We start from the raw sequence: 21,249 nt of genomic DNA, 5'->3' as shown, positions 1-21,249 counted from the left end.
TACATTATAAATGAACTGTACTTCAATAAAAACAAATATCACATTTAGATTTTCCTAGCTGTGAAAAGACTTTGCTAAAAGAAAACTTAATGAAACACTATCTCCAAACAGTTGTTATCTATAAAAGTTGGGGAGGGGGTTCTTTATCAGTTTTCATGAGAAGTATCCAAGAATTAATGGTAGCTGAGTACGTGCACACACACATTAAGCAGATAGACCTTTATTAAGGTTCAAGTTAAATGACTTATGTAAGCTATAGAAACATGTAACTGAAAAATGAATCTTCCCTGACCGTGTGATCATACTTTGAAGTATGATTAGTTTATTTACAATAATTGGTAAGAAAGCTACCCAGTCAATTACTTAATCCAGAAGTCACTGAAAGCCTGGTTAGTAGTTCTAATCGTCTCTCTGTAGATAACTTTACAGAAACATGGAGCAATTTCTTTAGAAAATAAGGGCAGTAATCATTAGGAAAAAAGAAAGTACGAACTCATAAAGCAGAAAATAATGTAAGAGAAGGTGAAAAGAAAATGTTAAATTTAACAACATCTTTAGAATAGGGCACATTGCTTTCTTTATATTATAATCTCTGTTGACAACTTCACAGTGTGTTTTCTCTTGCCCTCCTGTGTGACATCATTATAATTTGGAAGCCTGTCTCTTGACATAGGCAGTAAGGACCAAATGGAGATGTAGTTTCTTATTCCTAATTTGCATGTTCTCATTTAAGAAAAAAAATCCTCATGTACATATCCATCCTAAAGAGTAGGTTTTTATTTGGTTAGATATTATTAAGAAATGAACTAGGGCTGTATTCCTTAACATAGCATTTTAAATTATACTTTACAATCTAAATGAATCTATCTGGTGGTTTATGAACATTAATAAGAAAACAAAAAACTATAACATTTTCACATGTGAAAATCTACTTTTTACTATTAAATTTAAAGGCTCTTTATATCTAGGGGGCATTTAAAAATACTAAATAAAGAACTTTTTAGGAAAGACAGAAATCTAGCAGAAAAATACTTTTGCTTCCTCGGTAATCTGTGCTGGAAGGCTATGTAGAAATAAGTATTATATTGTTGCATTTATATCAAGATGGAAACCAGCTTAATAATTCTAAAACTATAGCAAAGATTGAATCAATTTATCTCACCAAAATTAGGTACTTTGTTTTACAGTAAGTTGAAGGATCACAGAATGATCCCCATTCTTAAAGCTGTAAATTTCAGTGATTCATATTTCAACATGAGGATAAAGGCTAAAATAAGAATATTCTTCTACTGAAGCATAATTTTAAAAATCAGTTTTAACCAGAAGTTTAAAATTTAATTCCATTCTTGTTTTCTCCTTTGAGCAAACTTCTACCCTGAGAGCAAATATCTTAGTGCTAAGTATGTATATGAGGGCTAAAATACAAAATTGTGGGGTTCCTGCTAGTGGTGACAGGTGAATCACCTTATTAGGAAATGAACTCATGTACTTTCTTCCAGGTAAGATGAATGAAGGAACCACTATTGTCATTCCCTTCATCTTACATAAGGCTTTCTCCTTACTTTACTCAGGTCTTTGCTCAAATACATCTTCTTCAGAGACAGTTCTTCCCTGACCCCACATCCAGCCTTAATGTTCATCATACTGCTTATTCTCAGCCAAACATTTTATTTCCTTGTGTGTTGTCAGATCAATTGAAATGTAGAGTCTGTATGAGCAGTGACTTAGTTCAATTTTATATTCCCATCACCTGAGATAGGTGTTATGTAAATATTTGTTGACTGCATAATGGATAAATGAATAAATAAAGGAAATAATGAAGCAATGGCCAGACATGTTGGGGGACATGCAAGTATTTGCCTAAACAAATCCACGGTGGATAGGGGAGGGAAAAGTGCAGTTGCTGCAGGCAGTTGTCTGAGGGGCTGCCATGAGGTTCACTGAATGAATGGGGCAGAAAGACACAGGAAGTGTTGGCTGGAGTCAGCTGTACTCAGCATACCTTGTCAGGTCTATGAACTTCTTCCTCATCTCTGTCCCTAGTCTGAGACAGTTCTGTGGAGCCCTGGTTACTTCTTTCTCCATCTAATTTCTTTCTATTTAAAGGGTAAAACTGTGAGCGTAGAATTTGAAAAGTGGCATAGTTGAGATCTGTGCAAATAAAAACTTTGTAGCAGAGGTACCAAAATTTGGATGGGTTAAAACTAAGCTTGGAACACACTTTCTGAAGGCATAAAGCAAGGGAGATTGGGATATCCAGTGGATGAACAGCAAAATGGGAGTAAACAATGAATAAGGTCCCATCCAAATGACTTTGGGTAAGCTGGTAAGGCAGCAGTTGCATTCTCTTCCCCTTCCAAGAAAGGGGAGTAACAGGGGAGGCTCTATCCTCCAGAAATGCTGTGCTGCTCAGATTTAGGAAGAATGAGAAACCTACTTCCCAGTTATGGAAATTCAATTTGCCAGGGACCCCCTAGAAGTAATAGGCTCTTCATTACAGAAGACATGTAGATACTGAACTATCTAAAAGGACCATGTCATGTGATCCAGAGAGGAAATTTTGTTGGAAAAGAAAGTGGCACCAAGCTTCCACTAGAGGAAGGAAAACGGAAATGAGCAATGATCTTCCCTCTTTAAAAAAGCAACTGCTTTGATTCCCCTTGGTGATGTCCATAACAATTTGATTTTGAAGTGATTGCTACTTAGATGCTCTAACTTTTCAGTTTCATACAGCTAAGAACACGATGGCATTCTTTTCCACTGCACCTCACCCCATGATAGAATGTGAGGGTCATAAACCAAACAGATGTGCCTTTGGGGTCCTCTCATTGGAGAGGTCTGCATCTGAAATACTTCCTTTCACATTATAAATTTTAGGCAAAAGTATATCATATTTAAGCAAGTATTTATTTAAATATATGCATCTTTATATTTAAATAGAGAGTGAGCGAGTGAGCATCTGAGCACACCAAATGGCAGTAGTTTTTCATCTAGTAAAATATACAAATAAAGTAGACAAAACCACTGCCATCCTCATTTTACCTTTTTTCCCTTGTTTCTGAATAATACTGATTGTTCCCTTTTATGTATCACAACAGGCATATTGTTTTCCTCTTTACTTCATATTTGTGCATTTTGGGTTTCCAGTTCTTGAAAACAACAGTTCTTGCAAACAGAAGTTCTAATCGATGTACTTATTAAAGGGGCATGCCAGCAGAGAGTACTTAGAAATCAATTTTAACAGGTTAAAAAAATACCTAACCTGATGGAGTCTCCTTTGCCTTAAAAATCCCAACGGCTTTAAATAAGCAAATATTTAAATTCTAAAAATAGGAACAAAATATTCTATTAAAATATACATTCCCAATCAGCTCTTATGGTGAAACTGATTTTTATTATAATATGTGCAAAAAAACCTTTAACCAAAATCCTATAGGGAGATTAGCAGTTGCCAGTGTTATGGTATGGGGCGTACAACTGCAGCTCTGTTTATTTGTTTGTGTATATTATAAAGATACATATAATTACAGAAAGATTTTTCAAGAGAGGAAAAAACACTGATAATCACCCACTCTAATATAATTTCTTAAGCTTTGAAGTCTTCATGTTTAATTTTCCTTAAAACAATTTTAATTTCAAATTAATACTTTTCTTTTTGGGTACATAACTGAAAATAAATATTCCATATTATATAATTTGGCTTCCAAGCCATGTACAGTGATTCAAAAATCAAGTGAATGTGCCCATACATAAAAATTCAAATCCTAAATTATATAATTATATTACCATTAATGTAATAAATCCAGAATTTAATGGCCTATATATTTTTATCATCAGTAAATATATCTGAACTGAACCTAACCACGAACCTAAAACTATCATTAATTTACCAAATAGATTTAAAGAGAACACAAAATTTTTCTTTACTGAAAATGATCCAACCATTTCTTCTTCTAAGAAAAAGCACTACATGAAATAACATGAACCATTTTGGAACATAGAAATACTATAAAACTACTTAACTTTTGTCTTCTTATCTTTACATCCTCATTAACTAGCACAGGGCCTGGCATACAGTCTGTGAATAAATAAATCATTATCAGAATATTCTTTTGGGGGTTCTGTTATTTTACATTAACATCAATAAAAAGCTAATAGAAATGCCATCATGTCCATTGCAATGCTAGACAGCGGGTTAATGTCATTATGACATATTTTTCCAGGAATATTCTGAGGCATTGCTTTGCAAATTCATGTCTCAGTTTAAGGACAAGTGTAGAGCTGGGGTATTCAGAGAGTTTACTCTTAAAAATGCTAGAAACCAACTTAGATCATAAAATTTGGATTAGACTTTTAAAATAATGTTTTTGACTTTGAAACTTTATTTTTGAAAGAAAAGAAAATACACTATTGCTGGAGTTGACTGTACCTCTTTGTGTGTGTGTGTGTGTGTGTGTGTGTGTGTGTGTGTGTGTGTGTGTGTGTGTGATAGAGAGAGACAGAGACAGAGACAGAGACAGAGACAGAGAGACTGATAGGAGCTTTTAAGGCTATTGTTTTCGACACAGAAGTTTAGTGTTCTACTAACCAGTCTGTGCAATAGTCACTACTATAAGCCCAAACGTGAAAATTAATAGACATTCACCAAAGGCAAGAAGAATAATTTAAGCAATGAGAAGCTTACATGTAAGAAGGGCTATAAAAATTATGTTTTAGATTATGCTTCTCTATAAAACTACATTAATTTGTTCACATGGAAAATTTGTCTAACACAATTGTTTGTTGCATGGCATTTGAAATAGATGAACGGTAGAAAATTAAGACAGTTCACATCTAGTAAAAATCTGTATGCCACAAAAATATTAGAAATGGCTCCAGTATATCACAGAAGCTTCACAAATGAACAAGGGAATTTTGTCTTCAATTTTTTTCCAAAGTCTTTCACCTAGGGACTAATATATACTGCTCATGGATGAAATAAATGAGCATTATTTACTTCAGCTTGATGTTATATTGTTAATTGTTACATGGCTGAAGAAACTAGGTATTTGGAGGCCAGTATGTAGCTTATAAGTTGTAGTTTTCTTCTCTAGTTATTATCTGTGTCTGAAAGGGGACATCAATTTTATTAAAGAAGCAGCTGCTGTGTTGTAAATTCCATGTACTATGCTTGTGTTCTAGGTGTTTTCTCTTTGGTCAGCACAGACACTTCTCATTTCATTTGACGTATACATCTAAGGTGGGAAATGAAAAAGAAATTACCAACTAGTCAAAGAGTCCAGCTGAGTGCAGACTTAGAGCAAAGTCTGACCCAAAATTTTATTTTGTAATTTTAGCATGTATCTCATACAGTTTAGGGAGCATCACACTAAAGTTACAATTGCCAGAAGCATATTAAGTGTTTAATTAAAAAGTGTATATTTTTGGTGTTCATGATAAATGCAGTTAGTTTTAAAGGTTTAGATAGTTATTCATAACAAAAACATCAACACACCCATTATCTTGTTCACAAGGTGTCACCAGGATGTAGCATATTTTCTCAAAAGAGGTTAACTGAGAAGAATTTGATGAAAGGACAGCACTGAGTGTGGGCAGTTTAAGGTAACCACAAGGGATAGTGAGGCACCCAGGGGCAAACAAACAGCAGGAAGCCATGAACTCTCCTAGGCTAGCAGGGGAACAGGAAGGAAACAGTGTTAACCAGAGCCCAGTGAGAGATGGAGCTAAGGAAGAAGCAAGAAATTAAAAGAGCTGTGGCTCATGGAAACCACTGCTACCTCCAGAACCACATACCTAAACCCTCCAGGCTCCTGCTGCTGCCTCCTGCTAGATGGTCCAACCAGAAGCCAAAGGGAAAAGAAGCCTGGGAGATGCAAGGCCAAGGGTCAGACTCCCAGAACACAGGGCAGAGAAGGGTAGAGATCTCGGAGGATCTAGGTGGGGGCAGGGAAAGAGAGTCAGAGAATAACCAACAAAGTGGTGACTTGATTAATATGAAGTAATGGTTTGATTCTGTGTGAGAGAATATTTTCAGAGTTCTTGTTTAGATCAGATCCAAAAGTCTTAAGTATTAAAGATGGACAACAAGTTCTAAATCACTTTTAAAAATTTTTAATAAGAAGTTATGGTTATGTACAAATCAATATTAGTTGTAAAGTAAATTCTAAGTATTGGGATAGGTGTCAAATCTCTTAAGATTTTCAGTGATTATAGTAAAAGCATACTTTAAATTGCTATTACAGTTAGTCAAACTTAAAATACATGGTTCTTAAGAGAAAGGAGCTATTTTCCCCCCAATTACTCTGGGTCTTCAGAACAATGTCTACTCAGTACCTTCCTAAATTTGTGCTGATTCCTTTGCAGTATTTCACATACATCACAAGTAAATTGGTATTTAGTGAACTTGTTTTAAGATTCTTTTTTGAGATTCTTTTTTGTTCTGAAATTTCCTAGAAAAATACCCATAAGACCCTTGAAATAGCATATGTGCAAAAGGAATTAACAAGAAGCAATTCCTTTTTGTACCAAGGTTAGCATGTAGGAATGGTGTCCTCTGGACCAGGTTGCAGGGATCTTTTGAAATGACTTAAATTCTGTCCTGGCTCTGGAGGGGACACTTGCTAATGTCCCTTAGTGTCTCAAGGCTGAGAAGGCTGAGCATGCCCAGTGGGATCAGGAGTGCCTATGAGACTTTGTGGGACTGACAGGTTAATTGGCCCCCGTCCTCATTCCCAGAATTGACTTTTTAAAGTGCTAAAATATCCTGCAAGTTAGAGGGGAAAAGGAACTAGAAAAGCATATGCCTAACCACAGAAGTGAAAATACATATAGAGATGGGGAAAGATAAAAAATGATGAAGAATGAAAAATAGAGAATGAAATTAGAGATGGAAGAAAGAATGAAGTAGTGACTGTGAGCAAATAAGAGAAAGGGATGTAGATAAACAGGAAAGAAGGGAACCTTTACTGACATCTCCTCTACCATACAAGCTAGTACTTAGGTATCCTTTCTTCATGTTAGTGGTGAAGCTGAGGCTCGGAGAGTTTACTCATTTATCAAAGGTCAGCTAACAAGTAAGTGATGGAGCCAGGGCTGGCCCTGGGTGTGCTTGGCTCCAATGCCTGCGAACATCTCATTGCAAGAAGAGTAAATCTACAGTCCTTAGCACCCATATCCTGGCCGTAAATCCAGCAAGCAACAGTCTGGAGCCCAGTTTTTCTTTCTAGATTTCCCTCTGTGCCACCCCAACCTGCCGAGAAGTTCTGCCATTCTCTCTCTTCCTACTCTTCAGTCTCGCACATTTCAGAGTAAGAACATCCCTCCCTCATGTGCACTGCTAACACAGTCCCTTGCCAGATAGGCAAGAAATCCAACTGCAAGAATACTTTTATAATCATTTACAGGAAATTTTAAAATTTAACTTAAATTTTTCCTTTTTTTAACAAAAAAAAAACATTGGTTTAGTTTGTAGTTCACTTATAAACTCCTGGAATATATAAAAATAGACTCAAACAAATGAAAAGACATCCCCTGTTATTGGACAGGGTGACTTTACATTTCTTCCTAAATAAATTTATAAATGCATGCAATCTTAGTTTTTAAAATCAACAAACTATTTTGTAGAGTTGGGTAGGTTGATACTAAAGTTTCTTTGAAAAAGCAAACATGTAATAAACACTGAAAAGATAAACTACAAGGGTATACTATCTTAACCAGGCATCAAAACATACTACAAAGCACCTGTAATTACAATAGTGTGGTACTGGTACACAAATAGACAAATTGGCCAGTGGAATGGCGTGTCCAGAGACAGACCCAGGTACATTTAGAAGGTTAGTAAAGGTGGCGTCTCAAATCACTGGGGGTAAAGATAGACTTTTTAATAAATGTTGTAGCCTTTTGAGAAAAGATAAAATTAGAGCCATATCTTACACCATATACCAGAACAAACTCTGAATGGATTAGGGATCTAAATATTAAAAATGAAGCTATAGAAATACATTAGGGAAATACGAGTGACCGCCCCTTTAACCTTGGTATAGGAGAAGACTTTCTAAATAAAAACTCAAAATGCAAGGGCAATAAAGGATTGTTAATCTGAATACATAAAAATTTTTTAATTTTTTCATGGCAAAACCCCCACCATAATCAAAGACAAATGACAGTCTGGAGAAAATATTTAGAATATGTTCCACAGATAAGAGATCAGTATCTCTAATGTATAAAGAGCTCTTAAAAATTGAGGGTCAGGGGATGAAAACCCAAAGAACAGACAACTGACAAAAATCAGATACATAAATGACCTTTGAACATGTGAGAAAATGTTCAGGTTTACTCATAATTAAAGAAATGCAAATTAAAACAAGACTGAGATACCATTTCTTGCTTATCAGATTGCCAAAAATTTTAAAGAATGACAACATGTTCTATTGGTGAGAGTTTGGGGAAATAGGTGCTCTCAAGTTGGTAAAACTTTTCTGAAGGGGAATGTGGCAATACCTAACAAAATTACAAGGCACCAGCTTTGACCCAGCAATCCCACTTTTAGAATTCTACCCTGAAGGTATACCTACAGCAGTACAAAAATGTAAAAGCACAAGATTATTCATTGCAGGATGATTTATAACAGCAAAATATTAGAAATAACTTAAGTATCTGTGGTAGGCAGAATAATGGCTCCCCAAAGAAGTCCTCATTATAATCTCCAGAACCCATGAATATATCACCTTACATGGCAGAAAGGGACTTTGCAGGTGTGATTAATTTAAGAATTTTAAGATGGGGATATTATCCTGGATTATACAGGTGGGTCCAATATAATTGCAGAGATACTCAAAAGTGAAAGATGGAGGCAAGAGAGTCAGAATTAGAGAGAGATGAAAATACTACACTCTGGCTAAAGAAGGAAGCAGGGGACATGAGCCAAGGAATTCAGGCAGCCTCTAGAAACTGGAAAAGGTAAGGAAAAGGATTATCCTCTAGACCCTTCAGAAGGAATGCAGCCCTGCTGACACCTTGATTTTCTTCCAGTGAGACCCATTTCAAACTTCTTCCCAAACTATAAGATAATTATTTTGTATTGTCGCTAAGTTTGTGATAATTTTTCACAGCAATAGGAAACTAATACAGTGCCTATACATCATTTGAGTAAATTATTATATACCCACACATTGGAGCACTATGCAACTGTTAAAAAAATGGAGAGGATCTCTATGAACTGATTGGAATGATTTGCAAGACATACTGTTAAATGAAAAAAGGAAAGATACAAAAGGATATCAATGGTATGCTACCCTTCATGTAAGGAAGAAGGAGACAGAAGAAATTACACGTGTATTTGTTTATTGTACAAAAGGATATTGTACAGGAAGGATAAACGGAAGACTAGAGAGATTAAACACATAGAGACAATATGGGAAAGGCTATATATAAAGAAGAGAATGGGAATAGGTGAGCAAAGATGAGGAGGGAGGGACACTTCTTGGAATGTATCTTTTTGGATAGTTTTAATCATTAGAACATAGTTATGTTTCCTATACTCCTCTATTCTATATCTAATTTAAATCAACCAAAACATGGAGAGAATACAAAGTGTAAGTATTCTGCAAATGAATAACCTAACCACTTTGAAGGAGCCCAGGAAGAACTAACCTAATTAACAGAAAAGTATTTTGACTGAATACTGTAAAGGAGAAAAGAACATACAGACAATGTACCCTGGTTAGTGAATCTGTCTCCCACAGAGGTGTGTACTGGCAATTCTGTAACTATTTCATGTTTCTACTAGGATTGAAGTGACTATATGGTAGAAAATGAGAGCCAGGTTTCTTATTGTTTGAGAAAGAACTTAAAAATAGAGAAAAAGAAAGGCTAGAATGAAACATCATACTAGGTTGGAATTAGAGGTATCACTATGAACTCATGGTTTAGAATATACATGCTTATAGGTATAAGTGTGTGTATATGCATGGTTTAGTATATATGAACATGTCTTTGATGAGAGGATCTGGGAACAATGGTCATATCAATAAGCACACCTAGAACCCAGATCTTGAGTTCTAAATACTATTCTCTAATAGAAAGAAACAGGCATCCTTAAATGAGTGATTAATTCCAGGCCTTGGGCAGGGGCAATATATATGGACAATCCTATGATCACAGAATTAGCAAAAAAGGATGGGATATGTCAAAGGGACATGGTAGCCAGCTGGAAAGAATTCCCAATAGCCAAAACAATTTAAGCCATAAAATAAATAATGATGGTACTAGAGTATAACCCACAGAATAATATATCCATGAGACCATATTGATAAAAATAACTGAATAAATACATGGAGAAGGCACAGCTTTTCCAATGAACAAATATAGATAGAATGAAGGAGATTAAAAAAATTACCATTAGGCAAATGCCACAGTAATTGTTGCATATAAGATCCCACCAATGGATGCTAAAATGAGCAGGCGAGAGTTTGAGAAGAAGAAAGATATTAACAGAGTCTTAATGTATTTCCTCAAAGATATTTATCAGTTAGAAAAGAAAAAATAGTAACTTTACAGTGGAGAAACCTAGCAGAAATCATCTTAAACAAGTGATCAAGGCTAACATCACTAGTAATAAGACAGATCAACGTCAGGTATCCTCTGATATGATGCAGTGAGAAAGACATAATAGCATCCTGCAGTTTAAAAAATATGCAAAAAATGCGCAACCTCAATCTAATCATGAGAAACACTGGAAAAATGCATAGTGAGAGAAATTCTAGTAAATAACTGACCAGTACTTATCATGAAAACCAAAAAAAGAACGAGGAACTATAAGACTGGAGAAAACTAAGCAGAAACAACAATTAAATACAATGTGAGATCTTGGATTGGATCTTGGAACAGAAAAGGAATAGTAGGAGAAAAACTGGTGGCATTTAAGAAAGATCAGTAATTTAGTTAACAGTATTGTATTGATGTTAATTTCCTGGTATTGATCATTGCACTATGATTTAAAGGAAGCTAACTAAAGGCCGTGTGTAAATTCTCTATATGGATTTAGCAACTTTTCTGCAAATCTGAAATTATTTCAAACTAAAACATTTCTTAAAATGTAGATTCACTATTATTCTACATTTAGTAAGTTCATTCAAGATATTGAAACTTTAGATTGTTCCACTATATTAAAAATTAATGTTTACCCCATATTGTCAATTATCTTAAGGAAGAAACTGAAGTAGAAACAAGACCCATGTGAGAAGTCTAAAGATTTTAACAGCAAGCCTACCTTACTTTTTTTTTGAAATAAAGTGGAGTATGTATGTGTGTGTGTGTGTGTGTGTGTGTGTGTACATATGAAGATTTATAGAGAAAACAAAATAATTATTAGAACTATAAGATCATTTTTAATAGTTTTGTGCCCCAAACTTTGTATACTCTAGGCATTCAGTAAATGTTCTACTGAGTTTATAAGTGACCTCCTCCCTTGCTCTAGTAATGCAAAGCTAAAAATGAATTGAAATTCACTCCAATCGGATATATGAAAAAAGAATTATAGTTGAGGGAGTAAAAGAAAAAGAAAATCTTTGTGATAATCTATAAGTGGAGTCACTGGTCTCATTTAAGTTTGTGAACAAACCTAAATTCAGTGTCCCCCTTGGAAAATTGACTGTAGGAAGGGTCCTCGACCCACCGTCAGCATGGAAGGACTAAGCAGCAAAGCATCAACTTGGTGGCTTGACCCTTCTTTGTTGTTTGTTTACCTTTGTATAAGGTAGTGCCTATGTTCCAGTGACTTTTATTAATTATTTTACTTTCATTTCCTACCATTCCTGAACATAGACAGTATACAGGAAATCTCAAGAGTAATTTCATTAACTCCTCTAAGTGATTCCAGACATATTAATATCTTACCCTATATTTAAAGAGTCATGCTGAACGTTTTTAGCAGTCTCTTTAAAAGTCAAGTAACTTAATACATATATTCTCTGCATTTAGACCCAATCCTTCATAGTGCTATTAAATTAACTTATTTCCACCCATTCCAACTTTGGAAAAGAAAGACACCAGCAGGCTGCCACCATCTTGAACTTTAGGCACTTGAAGACCACTAAAAAGTCAAGATGCTCTCTTCAGAGGGCCTGGACCCTGGTGAATAAATTCTTGACCTGACTTAGTTACAGACTTACTGTGTGACCCCTAATCTTTACTATGCAACATTTGATTTCTTTATGTTGATAAAGAATGACCCTCGTACTGAGATAACTGGATATCCACATGCAAAAGAATGATATTCAACCCTTACTTCACGCCATATACAAAAATTAATTCAAAATGGACCAAAAACTTAAAAAGCTAAAACTATAAAACTCTTAGAAGAAAACATAAGGGCAAATCTTAATTACCTTTGATTTGGCAATGCTTTCTCACATATGACACCAAAAGCACAAGCAACAAAAGGAAAAATAAATTGGACTTCATAAAAATTGAAAACTTGTATGCATCAGAGGACACTGGCAAGAGAGTAAAAAGACAACCCACAGAGTGGGAGAAACTATTTGCATATATTATATCTGATAAGGATCTAGCATCCATGATATATAAGGAACTCTTACAACTCAACAAGAAAAAGACAACCCAATTTAGAAATAACAAAGGACTAGAAGAGACAATTCTCCAAAGTAGTTATACAAATGTCCAATATGCATATGAAAAATGTTTAATATTATTAGTCATTAGTGAAACTCAAATAAAAACCACAATGAGATACTACTGCAAATCCACTAGCATGTCTAGAATTTAAAAAAAAAGAAAAAGAAAAAAGAAAAGGAAAATAACATGTATCAGTAAGATTGTGGAGAATCTGTAACCCTCATACATTGTTGTAGGAATATAAAATGGTGCAGCCACTGTGGGAAACACTTTGTGGTTCCTCAATGAGTTAAACATAAAATTTTCATATGATCTAGCAATTCCACTCCTAGGTATATAGACTCAAAATAATTGAAAAGCAAGTGTTCCAAAAAGACTTGTACAAGGATTTCCATAGCAGCACTCTTCACAATAACCCAAAGTGGAAATAATCTTAATGTACATAAACAAGTGAATGGATAAGCAAAATGTAGTGTATCTATACAAAGGAATGTTATTTGGCCATAAACAAGAATGAAGTACTGATTCATGCTACAACAGACGTGGACTTTGGAAAGATTATGCTAATTGGAATAAGCAAAACACAAAAGACCACATATTGTATGATTCTATTTATATGAAATGTCCAAAACAGGCAAACCCATACAGACAGAAAGCATATTAGTGGTTGCCAGGAGCTGGGAGAAAGGGGGAACAGGGAGCAATTGCTTAGTGGGTTTCCTTTTGGGGTGACAGAAATGTTACAGAATTAAACAATGGTGATGGTTGCACAACATTGTAAGTGTACTAAATGCCACTGAATTGTACACTTTAAAATAGTGAATTTTATATTTTACCACAATTAAAAAATAAGAATCTCAGAAGAATGATTATGAGTGAGGGACATAGGGAGTCTAAGAGCAGGTAATAGGTATGGGGACATAGGCAGAAAAGAGTTTCAGAGGGATAAGCTGAAGATGGTTATGAACCCAGGTACCATAATTAAGCCATTGTAGCCTTCCTTGTAGACCCCACTGTGGGTGAACTTATACTGATCATGCTGCCCCTTTTTTCAAGGCACTTCCTGGTTAAGTCCCCTGACACTTCTAGTTCTTGAGCCAACGCCCACTTGCTCAACCTTCTAATGCAGATGGAGTTGACTGCTTTCCTCTCCTCTTCACTACCTATTCTACATTTTGGGTTTCTTGTTGCCACAAGACTCTCTACAAAGCAAACACTGTACTTTCTTGGTTTCCTCAGAAAATCAGCCCTTCTTTTAAAAATTGAAGTGTTGTCCTCCTTATTATAACTCGTTGGTACAGTTTTCACCTCAAAAAAACACATGGGAGGGCGTAAGAATTAAAGGTATTGGGAGTTAAAACAGTTTAAGCAATTTTAAATTCTCATGTTATTTGCTATTGTTTGTTGTTTTAATTTTTATACATTTGAAAAGGCATTTATTGAGTCTACACTGTATTTTATGTTGTAAAAATAATCATAGCAAATGCTGCTGTGTAGACAAATTACTATCAACTCAGTGGCTTAAAACAACACAAATTATTATCTTATATACTTCTGGATACTGGAAGTCCAACACAGGTTGGAATGGGCTAAAATCAAGGGATGTCTTCCTTTCCTGGAGAATCTAGCGGAGAATCTATTTCCTAGCATTTTCTAGCTTCTAGAGGCCACCTGCATTTCTTGGCTGGAGAAGGTGCGGGAGTGGGCTTCCTCCATCTTCAAAGCCAGCAACGTCACATCTCTCTGACTCTTATTTTTTTAATTGAAGTACAGTCAATTACAATGTGTCAATTTCTGGTGTGCAGCACAATGTTCCAGTATTGCATATATATACATATATTTGTTTTCATATTTTTCCATTAACGGTTATTACAAGATACTGAGCATAGTTCCCTGTGCTATACAAAAGAAACTTTAAAAAATCTATTTTTATATCTAGTGGCTGACATTTGTAAATATCAAACTCCCAAATTTATCCCCTCCCACCCCCTTTCCCCAGTAACCATAAGATTGTTTACTAAGTCTGAGAGTCTGTTTCTGTTCTGTAGATGAGTTCATAGTGTCCTTTTTTTTTTAGATTCCACATATGAGTGATATCATATGGTATTTTTCTTTCTCTTTCTGGCTTACTTCACTTAGAATGACAATCTCTAGGTCCATCCATGTTGCTGCAGATGGCATTATTTTATTTTTTATGGCAGAGTAGTATTCCATTGTATGAATATACCACAACTTCTTTATCCAGTCATCTGTCAATGGACATTTAAGTTGCTTCCATGTCTTGGCTATTGTAAGGAGTGCTGCTGTGAACATTGGGGTGCATGTATCTTGTCACATTAGAGTTCCCTCTGGATATATACCCAAAAGTGGGATTGCTGGATCATATGGTAAGTCTATTTTTAGTTTCTTGAGGAGTTTCCATACTGTTTTCCATAATGGTTGCACCAAACTACATTCCCACCAGCATTTTTGATATTGATACTGAGTATTTTTTCATGTCTATTGGCCATTCGTATGTCTTCACTGGAGAAATGCTTGTTTAGGTCTTCTGCCCATTTCTGGATTGGATTGTTTGGTTTTTTGTTGTTGTTGTTGTTATTAAGTTGTATGAGCTGTTTATATATTCTGGAAATTAAGCCTTTGTCGGTCACATCATTTGCAGATATTTTCTCCCATTCCGTAGGATGTTATTTTATTCTGCTTATGGTTTCCTTTGCTGTGCAAAAGCTTATGAGTTTAATTAGGTCCCATTTGTTTATTTTTGCTCTTATTTCCATTGCCTGAGTAGACTGCTCTAGGAGAACATTCCTAGGATTTATGTCAGAATGTTTTGCCTATGTTTTCTTCTAGGAGATTTATTGTGTCTTGTCTTATATTTAAGTCTTTAAGCCATTTTGAGTTTATTTTTGTCTGTAGAGTGAGGGAGTGTTCTAACTTCATTGATTTACATGTTGCTATCCAGTTTTCCCAACACCATTTGCTGAAGAGACTGTCTTTTCTCCATTGTATATTCTTGCCTCTTTTGTTGAAGAATAATTGACCATAGGTCTGTGGATTTATTTCTGGGCTCTCTATTCTGTTCCATTGACCCATATGTCTCTTTATGCCGATACCATGCTGTTTTGATCTCTGAGTCTTGTCTTTACATCTCTACTTTTAAAAATTCATGTGTTTAGATTGGGTCTACATTGATAATTGAGGATAATTTTCCCTTCTCAAGGCCTATTCATTTAATCACATCTGCAAAGTCTATTCACCACATAAGGTAATATATTCACAGGTTCCAGGGATTAGGGTGTGAACAACTGTAGGGGGCCATTATTCTACCTGCCATAGATAGACAAACATAACATCTGGGTATTTTCAGTATACCTTGCCCTCTCCCCACCAAATTAGATAAGAAATTTCTGTACCTTATACACATCTGAAAGCTGCTTAGCATATAGTACATTATTTTATATATACTAAATACCTATACTTTTGATTTATAGCTATACTTCATTTCCTTAACACCAAACACTACACAGACATTCAGCTCAATGACTGGCTCGCCTGTATTTTTTGTCATTAGTCTGTGTCCTGCTCACAGTGAACAATGAAAAAACTGCCCTATTAATCTTTACATGGACCATAACTGCTTTGCCTGTATAGTAGCACTACAGCACGACAGAGACTCATGGAATCTTTTCTTCCCTCATTTTTTCTGCTTTACACTTTCAGTTTCCATCCTATTTTATAACTTCAGAATGCTTTTTTGGCCACTCAGATCATATAAAATTGGTTTAGATGTGCCATCTAGTGGCATTTTAAGAAAGTATTCATTTTTACCTGAGGTTTACCGAATACGCCAGCTATCCACCATCCCTGGTAACAGGGGTTAGACAAAGCAGTGGGAAACTGACTTTTGCTGATGATCTGAAAACATTATTATATTGGATAGTGTAAATTTTCTCTAGCTCAACTAGAACCAACTTGTTAATTAAAAGGAACTTTTTTGATTTGAAGCCAGACTCCAGTGATTGATTTAATTAATTTCATGAATAATTTACCTAAATTGAAAACTTATTTGGTTTCATCTTCAATGTATGTTGTATTAAGTCACTGCCAATCACCAATTACAATTATGTAGCATCATAGAAAAGGAAAGGGCAAAGGTTTTCAACCCAAGCTCTGCATCACAATCCCCTGGAGAGCCTAAAGCAACTGCATGCCCGGGCATGTAGATATCTGACCAATCTACGATGAAACCTTTACATTAAAAAGCCCCTGCATGAGACAAATGTACAGCCAGAGTTGGGAACCTGGCCACTGGTATAAGATTCTGGCCCTTTCTCCTGAAAGAAAAATACCAATAATACCAAATTATCAAGTTACAATTTTTCATTTTTTACCAAAAAAAAAAAAAAGTAGAACTTAAAAAACCCACTGGGAAAAGGATTCTAATTATGAGGTTTCTCTTAATAAACATTTGTTTCTTCTATTTACCCTTTTTTATTGAGATGCCATTAAATAGGAAAAGAGCCAAAAGACATGCCATCACAGGCTAAAGATGTTAGTAGGCCTGGTGTTTCAATCGGTGTTTTTTAAACCTCTCCTTTGAAGAACTTAGAAAGACATGTCATCTCCCACCCACATCTTCCCCTGGCCCATTCCTTCCACTTACAGAGTCATACATAGTCCTAGGAACTCTGGGATATGATACGATGTCAGTTACAGCCCAACTTTAGCTGATTGGGTTCACTCAACATTCAGGGAGGAGGAATCCATAGGTAGCTTCAAGGGTATTGTGATAATATAATTCTTCAATTTAGTGATGGGTTCATTGGTGTTCATTTTATTATGCTTCATAATTTATAAATATATTCTCTTATATATATCTCAAGTAATTAATGATACTTTTTTCAAAAAGAAGAATAGCTCTAAGCCTTAAAAATGATGCTAGGTATTTAATTCCTTTAAATGGGGGAACATTCAAGGACCAATCCAGTCTTCCAAACTGCTACAGATGAGTCTGTTTCTCCCTAGGCTGCCCCATTTAGGATGAGAACTCAAGTAGCTTTAGGGTTGGAAGGCTGCTTCAACTGTATTGATTTATATCTTTTTGTCATCCTTCCTTAAAATTAAAAGATAAATAATAAAGTATATTGTGGCCAAAAGGAAAAACTAATCATCTAAACCAACACACTTACTGGGAGCCATGGACCCTGAGCATTCTTGCTGAGCAGGCCAAGGATGCAGGCCCTGACTGCTCTTTCCCCAGGCCATTCGTCAGGGTTGTATGTGCAGGGCGCAACCTTAAGGATGAAGTAACACCTCTTCTCAATCAAAGAGCAGCCTTGCTCACCATTCATGACAAAAGTGGTGGATTCTACAAGCTCATGTGTCCACCTCAGCATGCAACTAGGCCCACCTCCATCCCCTCCACGGGGCTTGGAGTGCATAGAAAACTGGCACCAACTTCATGCTCATGATGTTTGCTGTGCTGTGAGTAAGTCTTCTGCCAGCATCCATCAAATAGTAACAGGCTAATTTCTTAACTTGTAAGCAGGGTAAAATCCCAGACCCTTCACAAGACCTGCCAGTTTGGGTGATATGGATGAGGTGCTGATAGAGACATGGTGTTCTGGAAGAGAAAGTAGAAGGGCCCTTGCTGGCTGGGTTAGAGGATATCGGAAGACTCCCTAAGATCTGGAAGTAAATGCTTTTGCATAGGTGGTGGTGAGGGTGGGAGGGTAAAGATCTCTCACTGCCTTAAATGAGGCTGAGAAACAAAAGGTAGGGTCCAAACAAGACTCCCAGATTGTGTGTTGATTGTGGCACATTCTCCTCTGGGGTGGGACAAGGAAAGGATGTTATCATGACATCATAGGGGCAACAAGCCCCACTCCCCAGCCAGAAGGCATGCAGTATAGCAATGGCTGATGGGTCAAGGGTCCCCAAAGCTGAAATAATGGTGTAAACAATGAGGATATACAACGTTGGATAGACTAAATACATTAGAAATTTGTTGAGTCCAGTGGCAAGAGGCTTCTTGAACCTGAGAGTAACTGCAAACCTTTGCTTACTGGCACCGAGCTGCTCTCTCCTTCTTCCACTCATCCAACTTCAGCTGCTTTAGGGAAGAAGGTTGGATATGCAGGGGAACTTCAGGGAGGGGAGAGGAGGGCCTCAACTGTTTATATTTATGGCTCTGTTGGATTCCAGGCCCCATGTCTCCTTGGCCCTATGCAGGGAGGGTGTGCTAAGTGCCAGGATGGCCCAAAGTGCTGAGGATGCAGGGCAGGGCAGTAGTGCCAGTGTTGGCTAAAAGAACGATGCCTCTGAGCCCCAGTGCTCTCCAGAGGCCAGAGGAGCACAGGGGAGGAAGCACCACCAGTTCTGGGATGAGGAACCAAAGGGCAAAAAAATTTGTATTCCCAATCTCCCCCAGCTGGGAAAACAGCCTAATCTCCTGAAACTATTACAATAACCCCTATGTTAAAATCTTTGATCTGTGTTCTCAGAGCAAAATTCAGCTGATAAGGTTTGAGCAGTTTGCAGTGAAGAAGGGAAATTAAAATGGCCTTTGAATTGATGCAAGATACTGCAGTTATGTCCTCTGAATATAAATGTATAATAAATTTTGTGTTACTTGCTTTTACTGTAAACATTCATAGTAATGAGAGGACATTCTCCCATTCAGGGAGTCCCTGACCCCTTCCAAGTGGTCCAATAGAAACAATATAGAATTCTAGCAAGAAAAAGAAAATCAGCCTTCTTCAGAGGCCATTGCCAGTATAGCGGCACCACATGCTGGACACAGGCATCAAATAAATATATGCTGTATTAGCTTCCTGGGGCTGCCATAACAAAGTCCCACAAACTGGATGGCTCAAGAAACAGAAATTTATTGTCTCAACTTGGGAGGCTGGAAGTCCAAATTTAAGGTGTCAGCAGTGTTGGTTCCTTGTGAGAGCTTTGAGGGGAGGCTCTGTTCCAGGCTTTTCTCCCTGGCTTGTACATGGCCTCTTCATATTCACATGGCTTTCTCCCTGTATGCATGTCTCTGTGCCCAAATTTTACAAGGACACCAGTCGTTTGGGATTAGGGCCCACCCTAATGACCTCATTTTAACTTGATTACCTCTGTAAAGACTCTGTCTTCAAATAAGGTCACATTCTGAGGTAGTGGGGGTTTGGACTTTAACAAATGAATTTGGGGGACAGGGACACAATTCAACCCAAAATGTATCCCTTTCAAAAAGAGGAGGCAGTTATTGGCCTATTACTGAGATCTTGTTAAAAATAAACACTTGACCCCTGGAGAATTTGTGGCTCTCAGGCCTGACATGGACATGGACAACTAGGACAACCGGGACATGGCAATTACAAGGAAAGTACCCCTTTGCTGGTCAAATGAAAATAATGTGTTTGAGGGTGTGGCTGGCCTGGCCTTAGTGTCATCTCAGTTTTGTATAAAGGAGTAGTAGCTACCTTTTTGGGGAAAATTTTATCCCCCACGCTGCCACTTGAAGCAAAGCTACTGGCTCTATAGGGCCCTTGGATTCACAGAGGTTCTTCTAAATGCCTGGGCCTGGTTCACCTTTGGTTCAGCTGAGCTGAAAAGTAGAGATGCCAATAGTGATATTGCACCTGCCGGTTATACCCTAGATGCCAACTGTAGTGGGCCCTGGGATCAGTGAGCAGAAGTCAAGGCTGTTCTCAAAGCTCTCGTCAATCGGGCTGAGGGGCAATCTGCCATGGGCCCTGAATGTCCCTGCACATTCTGGGTAAGCCAAGAATGCAAGCCCAGAAGACTGCTCTTTACACAGACCATTTCTTGGGGTTGTGTTTGCCGTGAACAACCTTGAGGAAGGAGGTCAATTTCCCCCACCTCAACTCCACCAGTTCCCCACTCACTAGGAAAGCAGTAGATTCCCCAAGCCCAGTGTTTCACAATGCACTGAATACACAGCACCCATGTGAGCCTGTCTTTGTCACCTTTGTGAGACTCGAGGGGCATGAGGAATTGACACCAGCCTCTTGCTTGTGCTCTTGCTGTGCTGTGAGTAATAAAGTCCTTTGTTTGATGTAGGTGTCTCCTGTGTTCTGCCAGCGTCCATGGAATAGTAATAGGCTCATCTGTTAGCTTGCAAGCAGGGTAAAATCCCAAACTCTTCACAGACCCTGACTTACGACGTAAAAGCCCTGTAGTTTCCGGACATCTTGGACAAGGACTCTCTGAGTATATGACATACATTACTGATTCATAACCCTAAACGTTTGATCTCCTCTAGGTCACTTTGCTCTGTTATAATAGTTCAGTTGCCCATTCTTTCAATAGTTCCATTCCCCCAAAAGAAATCTTTATCCTACAGAAGACACTTTCTATCACTCTTTAAAAGCAATAATAACAAGAGTAACAACTAATGCTTATAGATTGAGAGACACTGTTCTAAAGACTTGAGGCAGTGTTCTACACATTCTCAATACATGGTCATTTTTACTCTGAGGGGGACAGTATCATCTCCAGTTTACAGGTTAGGAGACTGAAGCACAAGCCACAGTCAGTCAGGAGGTGGAACCAGGATTCAAACCCAGGCAGCCTGGCTTTAGTCCTCACTTTTAACCACTTACT

General features: G+C 37.0%; 1 protein-coding gene across 9 annotated transcripts in view; it reads right to left on the bottom strand.

The window, feature by feature from the left end:
- The window catches only part of PLGRKT (plasminogen receptor with a C-terminal lysine), a 53,386-nt gene that overhangs the window by 27,568 nt on the left and 4,569 nt on the right, over positions 1-21,249 (bottom strand). The window lies entirely within an intron of this gene.

This window comes from Vicugna pacos, chromosome 4, assembly GCF_048564905.1.
Source record: "Vicugna pacos chromosome 4, VicPac4, whole genome shotgun sequence".
In the NCBI taxonomy this organism is placed as follows: domain Eukaryota; kingdom Metazoa; phylum Chordata; class Mammalia; order Artiodactyla; family Camelidae; genus Vicugna; species Vicugna pacos.
Note: the sequence above shows the minus strand (reverse complement) of the source record. Positions and strands in the feature narration are given on the sequence as shown.